This window comes from Sminthopsis crassicaudata, chromosome 5, assembly GCF_048593235.1.
Source record: "Sminthopsis crassicaudata isolate SCR6 chromosome 5, ASM4859323v1, whole genome shotgun sequence".
NCBI classification, from domain to species: Eukaryota; Metazoa; Chordata; class Mammalia; order Dasyuromorphia; family Dasyuridae; genus Sminthopsis; species Sminthopsis crassicaudata.
This window is the reverse complement of record NC_133621.1, coordinates 40411230-40420299: the sequence shown is the minus strand read 5'-3', so window position 1 is coordinate 40420299 and position 9070 is coordinate 40411230. Positions and strand designations below refer to the sequence as shown.

The window sequence follows — 9070 nt, the reverse complement described above, 5'->3', positions numbered from 1 at the left end:
CTTCACACAAAATAGTAATATCTCCTCGAGTGCACTCTCTGGTGGTATTTTAGATTTTTACTCAGAAGATTTGGATTTGGAATACTTATTCCTGTTTCCCTTCTGGCAAGAGCATCTCTAATCTCATGCCTTGTAATCCTGTAATTCACAGAGCCAACTTCTTGACTTGTATCTCTAAGCCAGGAGGGGTGGTCCTCATCCAGCAGACATGCAAAGCACCCCTGCCCTGTGTGGTTTATCAGGACTTTCTTCTAGGTGCCGCCTTCTCTTGGGTCATCAAGATTTGACCATCCTAAGGTCCCCTTCAGCCTAAGGACCGCCCAAGGACACAGGCAGTGCTCTCAATTATGTGTGCACAAGAGAGAGACCTGACTGTCCTGGGCCTCAGGCTAATTCTTTAGAGACTTCTGCTCCCTTCTATCTCAGTATTTCTGTCTCAGGTCCTTACCTCACAGGGAGGGAGGCAGAGAGTCCAATCTCAAGGACAGTTTGCGAAAACCCAACCTGGCATCTCTCTGGGAAGTCACAGATCCTGGGCAAGCTCCCATGAACTGTGTGGGATAGGATGCTAGACCCCCACATACCTTACCCAAGTTGCCTACTCTGAGGCATTTCCATATATGAACAGAAAGCATTTGTTCTTTGTCAGGCAGGTCCAAGCACACCAACTGAGCAGCCCAGCATGACTTAGGGCCTTAGGCTAGAAGCAAGGAATAGATTAGCAAAAGACATTGGTTCATGGGATGGACTGAAAAGGAAGTAACCCTTGACCAGTGATTAACAATGCTACTTCCTGTAGGTCACATAATTTCCCAAAACTTAGACCTAGGGTCTTACAGCCTCTGAGAAATCTTTACCTTGTCCCATTAGGAAGGAAGGAAGGAAGAACGGAAGGAAGGGAGGGAAGGAGGGAGGGAGGAAAATTGTGAAAATTGTGAGCTGAATGTTCCCATGGGGGGAGAAAAATCTGAAAAGTACTCCATGAACAAAGTGAAATATGCTGAATATGAAATGATAGCAAAGTTCTGGGGGACCAGGTGTGATTTTAATTGTTCTCACTAACAAAATCTTCTACAACTACTATAAAGGACTTATGATAAAAAAAAAAAAAAACCTTATGCATTCACAGAGAAGGAATGATTATGTCTGAATATAGATTGAAGCATTCTCATTTCTCTCTTTATCTCTCTATTTTTAAGATAATTTCTCTATAGGGTTTTATTTTCATTAGGGTGAGAGATCTATGTTTTTCACAAATTTATGGAAATGTTTTGGAAAATTTCACATGTGGTTTCTTAATTGTGGGTGGGAATCAGGGAAAGAACCTAAAAAACAAACATCTTTTAAAAATCTTAATCTTTACATTAAAAAATGTAAAAGAAAAAAAATTTAATGCAACTTGGGTTCAATATTAAATTATCTGAAATATTAAAAAAGTGTTCATTCACTGTTGTACTTTGGAGGTTATAATAGCAACTTTGCATTTCACTTAGTAAAACTCAATCGAATGAGAAGTGAGAAACCAGAGTACAGAAAGTTTAGGAGAGAGAAAGGAGAAAAAATAAGCAGAGACCACAGTCAATAAACATTTATTATCTACAGTGGGTCAACCTCCATAGTAAGTAGTGGGGGGGGGGGGAAATACAAGAATTGTCCAAACTGGGCCCTGGCCTGAAGGACCTTCCAGTCTAAGGGGGTGACTCTATACAAACCACTCTGTACAAATAAGTGGTTTACCAGAAAAAATTGGAAGTCATGAAGTTGTCTCTTGGGGTTCCTCCAAGTTTGTGATGAGGGAGAGCATAGGCAAGAGTACATTGACAACGGGCCAGTTGTCTAGGAAATGCCAGAAATTACTCCTTGGTAAATCAAAATCCCAGAGCTGCTGCTATCTTTGCTACCCACAATACCTGATTCCTTAGCCTTTGCTCATATGGTCCCTTCTTCATTCACAGACTTGGTCCAGGAGCAGCAGGCAAAAGCAATGAGACTCCAAGGTCCTCGTCACCGTGTTGCCCCCTTGAATTTCGACAACATTGAGCAACACTCCGACCTCCGACCTCAGGAGCCAGGGGAACAATATTCCTTTGAGTTCAGCAAGGCAGGAGAGGAAGACTGGAACCCCGTGGTAGATGAGACGTATAGGTTTTGATATTCCTCCTAAGGCCCTAGCTATTCTTCTGATACTGATTAACCCACCCCCTCCTTCTGCACAGTATCACCAGAAAGACACCGCACCCAGTTCTAACATAACACATAGAGCTCCTCCAAACAAGACCAACTGGGTCCATTCTACTTTAACTACTGAACCTGAAACTTCACCCAAGGCTGTCCCCAACCCCACCTCCACCACAAGGCCCCAAGAAGAATGCTCTGGACCAGAAAAATCCAACCCCACCCACCCTTTCAAAGACAGTGCTATTCAGAAGATAAAGACTTTACCCCTGTGTCCAGCAGTATCCCAAAGTGTGTCCCCAAAGATGCTGCAAAAATGTTCCTGGTAGAATGATCTGGAACTGAAAAAAGCCAACCCCACCCACCCTGTCAAAACCAGGGCTATTCAGAAGATAAAGACTTTACCCCCGTGTCCAGCAGTATCCCAAAGTGTATCCCCAAAGATGCTGCACAAATGTTCCTGGTAGAATGCTCTGGAACAGAAAAAGCCAACCCCACCTGGCCTGTCAAAACCAGGGCTATTCAGAAGATAAAGGCTAAAGTGCCCCTGACTTTACCCCTGTGTCCAGCAGTAACCCAAAGTGTGTCCCCAAAGATGCTGCTCAAATGTTCGGGAGAATGCTCTGGAACGGAAAAAGCCAACCCCACCCGCCCTGTCAAAACCAGGGCTATTCCGAATATAAAGACTAAAGTGCCCCCTAACTTTACCCCTGTGTCCAGCAGTAACCCAAAGTGTGTCCCCAAAGATGCTGCACAAATGTTCCTGGAAGAATGCTCTGGAACGGAAAAAGCCAACCCCACTCACCCAGTCAAAACCATTGCTATTCAATAGATTAAGGCTAAAGTGCACCCTGACTTTAACCCTGTGTCCAACAGTATCTGAAACTATGTCCCCAAAGATGCTGCACAAATGTTCCTGGAAGAAGGCTCTGGAAAGGAAAAAGCCAACCCCACTCACCCAGTCAAAGCCAGTGCTATTCAATAGATAAAGGCTAAAGTGCACCCTGACTTTACCCCTGTGTCCAGCATTATCCCAAACCGTGTCCCCAAAGATGCCACACAAATGTTCCTGGGAGAATGCTCTGGAACTGAAAAAAGCCAACCCTACCTGCCTAGTAAAAATCATTACTATTCAGAAAATAAAGGCTAAAGTGCACCCTGACTTTATCCCTATGTCCAGCAGTATCCCAAAGTGTGTCCCCAAAGATGCCACAAAATTTTCCTGGGAGAATGCTCTGGAACAAACAGAGAAACAAAACAGAGAAAGAAAATTATAGCCCAATTTCCCTATGAATAGTGATGGAAAAATCTTAAATAAAATATTAGCAGAGATATTACAAAAAGTCATCCCTAGGATAATGCACTATGACCAAGTAGAATTTATACTAGGAATGGAAGGCTCTGTTATATATTAGGAAAACTATTAGCATACTTGATTCCATCAGTAACCAAGTAACAAAAATTAAAGGATTATTTCAGTAGATACAGGAGAAGCATTTGATAACATCCAAAGCCCATTCCTATTAAAACCAACTAGAGAATATAGGAATAAATGGAATGTTCCTTAAAATGATCAGAAGCATTTATTTCAAATCATCAGCAAGCATCATATGCAATAGGGACAACCTAGAATATTCCCAATAAGATTGACCTTTGACCCATGATCCACAATGCTGTCCAGGTCCTTTGACTTGCTGAAGCTTAGACCTGGAGTCTGCACTCTTCTGCCCTATATTCCTCTGAGAATAGGGATCATGTGACTCCCAGAAACTTAGGCCTAGAGCCTGACCTTCTGGGCCCCACAGTCCTCTAAGATTAGAGGTCACCTGATTCCCTGAACCTTAGCCCTAGTTTTACAGCCTCTGAGAATCTCCTCCTCTCTCCCCCTCCCTCCCTCCTGCCCATTTAGTCCCTCTTTATTTCAGACATTTTAAGCTTTGTCATGCATTTCTTCCCCTAGCACATCCTTGTTAGCTAGGCCTCCAGGCTGGTCCCCCTCCTCAAGATCCATGTAATAGCCCTTCCCTTTCAGAACCAACCACTGCCAATAGATTAACAGGAGCTTTCAGGAACCACTTTATTAAGAGATCTTGGCCCACTCCAGTGCTTACAAGCATAAACAAGTGGGTGGGAGGATAAAGCTGCTGAAGGCAAGGAGTAGGAGGATTCCTTGGCCCCTCCTCTCCCCCTTGCCCTTTTTGGAAACCCATCATCACTGACCCACAATTGGCATCTGGCAGTATATGTCATCCACAGAACATCCACAGACCTGGAGGCCTCAGGGCCATTATCCCACCTCAAGCAGGACAGACTGAGTCATTTGGGCCAAAGGGATGATGGTCTCACCTTGAGAAGCTGCTGCAGGATGACAAGAGGCGAGGAGCTGGCCCTGCCCTGTGTGGTCCGGACTGGGAAGAGACCTGTGACTTGGATATCATGTCAGCAGCAGCAAATCAGGTGATTTCAGGGTTAACCAAGTACTTGGAATTTCAGGATCTGCAGTTTGCAAGAAACAACCCACAAGTAGATTAACAATGCAAGGCTCCTGAATATTAGAAAAAAATGGAGTTAATACAGGGGTTACAAGGACAGTAACCAGTGTCCCCACCCAGATGAAGACTGTCTCTCATCCAGACAAATTTTCCTAGAATAAATATCAAAGAACATTTTCCCCAAATTCCTACTTTTGTTTTTTCAAAGGAGATGGGGAATTGAGTGGAACATATACACAATATACAGTGAAAAGAGTGCTGAGATAGTCTAGGAGGCAAGCACCATAATTTTTTAGAGAGGAAGACAGAGTGGAGATAATTAGTCTTAAGTGGGTAAGATCTCTTTTCTTTTTTAAATTAATTTTATAATCATAAATTTTTTTTGACAGTACATATGCATGGGTAATTTTTTACATTATCCCTTGCATTGATTTCTGTTCCAAATTTTCCCCTCCTTCCCTCCACCCCTTCCCCTAGATGGCAGGCAGTGTTATACATGTTAAATATGGTATAATAGATATGATCTCCTTTCCTACAAGGGAAGGCTTTTACCCAATGAGTACAGGGTAAAAAAAGAAAAAGCAATCCCTGCCAGAGGATATGTGAACCATCCTTCTGCTAATCCTCCCCTAAGTGTATACCTACCCCTCCTCCAGAGGCTTCAGGAAGGGGGGGGTTTAACAGCCCTTTTAGAATTTACTTTCCTTGGAACTGAGAGTTTAGGACTCAGAAGCTGGGGAATCAAAGGTGCCCTCAGGGGCAGCTAGGTGGCCCAGTGGATAGAGAACCAGCCCTGAATTCAGGAGGACTCAAGTTCAAATCTGGTTTCAGACACTTAACATTTCCTGGGCAAGTCACTTAACCCCAGCCTCAGGGGAAAAAAAAAAAAAAAAGGTGCCCTGATCAGAGGCAACCAGGCAGCAACACGGGCAGCTAAAGATGCCAGCCTACATCTCTTGGCATGAAATGAATCTTCCTCCTTTTTCCTTTGCAAAATGTAACACCCTTCTAGGTCCATGGACAACTCGCTGTCATTGCCTCTCTGAATACTTACTGGGGAAATGTTTGGCTGTCAAAAAGCCCCTTTCTTTCTATACAGCCCCCATGAGCAAGAAAACATGACAGGCATATTTGGAGTCAGTACAGGTATTTCTTCTAAGGAAAAATGCTCTGAACCTGATGAGTTAGAATGTCCAGCGTGAGCTTAGAGGTTTACTCAAAAAGACCATGGCAGCCACAGCATGCCAAAGACACCAAGTTACTTTGAGATCTAAGCAAGGAGGCCTTGACATCTCAGCAACCCAGCCTTTCATCAACATAGAGTAAAAGGCTTTAGGTCAGGCTAAGATAGAGGGAGGGTTTGATCAGGGAGTGATGATTGTCTGCTTGAGTCAAAAGGAGGTGGGAGTTAATCCATGGCCCAAATACTTGAACAGAATGATAAGTGGGGCTTCAGGCCAAAAAAAGGCAAAAAGTTAAGGTTTTTTAATGGCAGTAGCCAGAGAAGCCTCCAGGGCTGCACTGGGCAGGGCTGCAGATCCAGATATTCTCTACATACTTGTGCTCATGCCTTCTCCTGACCACTTGCTCTGGATATAAAAATTTAGTATAAGAAAAAGCAATATTATGACAAAATGAATTCCTTCAGGGCCTCAGCCCAAGAGCACATACATGATAAAGCATCCTTGGCTCTTACAACCTATCAACCTCATAGCCAAACTCTGGAACAATCAGGTGGGAAACAAGAAACAGCTGGAAAAGTGAGAAGGATCCCACCCTTAGCAGGGCCCAAGGTTCTCCTCCCAGTTCTTGCCCAGATAAAACTTCCACCTGTCACAGCCCAGGAAGGCATCCCTCAACACAACTTAGGGCATTTCTCCCAAATGATGGGTTACTGATTTGCTGGTATAACGGGCAGTCATATCCAAATTCCCAACTACAGTCCCAAGAGATTTCATCTCAAATGCAAGTTTCATCAGGTTTTAGATCCTAAATTATCCCATGTGCCTTCAGAGCACAGCCAAAGCTAGTTGCAGGACTGTCAGGTTAGAATCCTGCTCTAGGTACTTCAAGAAAGCTATAGATCAGATTTATTGTACTCAAAAACAAGGAGACTATTATGCACTTATACAATTTGCTGAAGAAAGATGGAGACCTTGGTAGAAATAAGCCTTTTCAGAGAAGTTGCAGTTCTAAGAAACCTCTGAAGGGTTTCTTACATTGCAAAGCTTTGGAATCTTTGATACAGTATCAAAATTGGCTTTTCCTTAAAGCAGCCATAAACTTGAAAAATAAAAAGATTCAATAACAATGAAAACAATTAATTGGTTGGGGGAATAGAGCTCCAGTCAGTGGATTGGTTTTCTCTGAAATAACAGGCAAACAGTGAAGGAAAAGGTGGATAAAACTTTCATATTCCCCTGTCACTTCCCTCATGCCACATGCTATGTCCCCTAACTCTACTAGGCTTTCCAACCCCACTTCTCCCCCTTAGATAACTTTTTAAGGTGATAATTCCCTTTCAGGATTTAGCCTGCTAGCTAAGGGCACGGCCCAAACTCCTACTGGGTTAATTGTGAATTCCACTGAGGAACTTTCCTTTTTTAAACTAAGATTCACAATATAGCTAACATCTAACTTTGGACCAAATTTCATAAAACGTACACATATCTCCAGGAAAGCTGACAATTTTACAGCATAGCTCATAATTTTTCTAAATTATTCCCCATTCATTTTAAAAAGCAGCATAGTTCCACTAATTAGGGGATACCAACATGTGTCCTCTTAAGGTGAGTTTCCAGAACTTTGTTTTACTAACCTATTGTTTAAAACTTTCTCAGGTAAAAAGCTTGGGAATTGTCCAAATGGTTCTGGTAGCCCGGTGGGATCTGCTATTAAGGGCCTCGTTTCTTAAAGTTCCTGACTTCTGTGATACTTGTGGCAGCACTCAGCTATCCTATGCCTCCCTCAGCCAAACCAACTTCTTGTCAAGGATATAACTTAGCATAGTCTTGGCACCTCACACGGAGCAATTTTAGAAATCCTTTTGAGTTTGCTCTAATTCCTTCTTTAGGGGAGCATATGACCCACAGGGGCTCAATTGAATTAAATCTTCTCTTCTTTGCAGTCTGGAGGACACGGCTTCCTGCAGTAGAGATAGAGGAGGCAGAGAGAAGAGTGGGTCCCATGGCTGTATTTCTGGAGTCAACTTTCCCTTATGCTCCTTTCCCCTGTCACCCTTGCTTATTATTATTGGGCCCCCAGAAACCCATAGTCCAGCATCAATTGCCTCCTCTGCATTAGCAGACTCTTCACTGCTGACATACAAATTTGGTTTCTTTTTTTGATTTTTTAGAAGCAAGCAGCGCCTCCACCAAAGTCTTCATTGCTTCTGTAAAAATATCACATCAATTTTTCCTGCTTTTTCCTTTATATTTTGGCAACTCGGTCCATATTTGTTTCCCAGGGACTATCTCCAGCAATTTGTTCTTCAGAGAGGGCCGTTTGGCTCTAGCCACGCCCATCTTCATTTGAATGCAATCTGAAGTTCCACAGGCCCAATCATGGTGGCGTGGCCCCCAGCCCTAGGCCCCCAAAGCCCCCCCTTGTCCAGAGCACCTGCAGAGTCAGTGACCCTCCACTCCAGGCCCATAGGAGCTCGGTCTGTTGGGCTGTGGGCACACAAGGGGCCCATTTTGACCTCATGGACCAGGGGGAATTTTCTTGTTGCTTTCTCCAGAGTCTCTGCTCTGGTCGACTTTACCTTGGAGACAAGGAGAAGCCCTCAACTTGGCGGGCTGCCTCAAACGGTGCGCCATCCCCCTGGCACTGAGTGTGCCCACTGCCAGGTCACCTGATCCAGACGAGCCCCAAAGCTCTGTGTTTCAGACAGTGAGGTGAGTGACCAACACAGAGGAAAATAGTGGGAGGTAGCTTGGAGCTATAAAAATCGAAGGTTTTTTATAATTCTCTGAGAAACTGACATCACTCCAGTCCAATGAGCAATGGAAGGGAGAGTCAGAACAGCAAATCACAAAGTGCCTAATGCAGGAGCTCCTCCCACCACTGAGCCTCATCCTCATTGGCTGAAGGAATTTGGTCCTTCTAATTCTGGGCACTTCCTGTTTTTTTTTTTTTTTTTTAATTCCTCTGATGGATTGAAAAGGAAGTAACCAATGGTTGGTTACACTGTCTACTTCCTGTAGTCATGTCATGTCCTGAAACTGAGACCTCAGTTCTGATCTCTCTTGCCCCACAACCCTCTGGGAGTGACTGCCTGAAATTTGGCCCAAGGTCCTACATCCTCTGGGAAATCTCTGCCTGGTCCCATTCACATGACAGTATTTTGTATCTGATGATGGAGGAACAATTGAGTTCCTCTTGCCAGGGAAGAGAATATATCC

The 9070-nt window shown here is 43.8% G+C and overlaps 1 long non-coding RNA gene across 1 annotated transcript; it reads right to left on the bottom strand.

The window, feature by feature from the left end:
- Positions 1–1583: 1583 nt before the first annotated feature.
- Positions 1584–8223, bottom strand: LOC141543156 (uncharacterized). The gene is made up of 3 exons (XR_012482357.1): positions 7486–8223; positions 4522–4671; positions 1584–3410 (listed from the first exon to the last, which is right to left on the bottom strand). It is a non-coding gene; the product is annotated as an uncharacterized LOC141543156 (long non-coding RNA).
- Between the last annotated feature and the right edge of the window lie 847 nt (positions 8224–9070).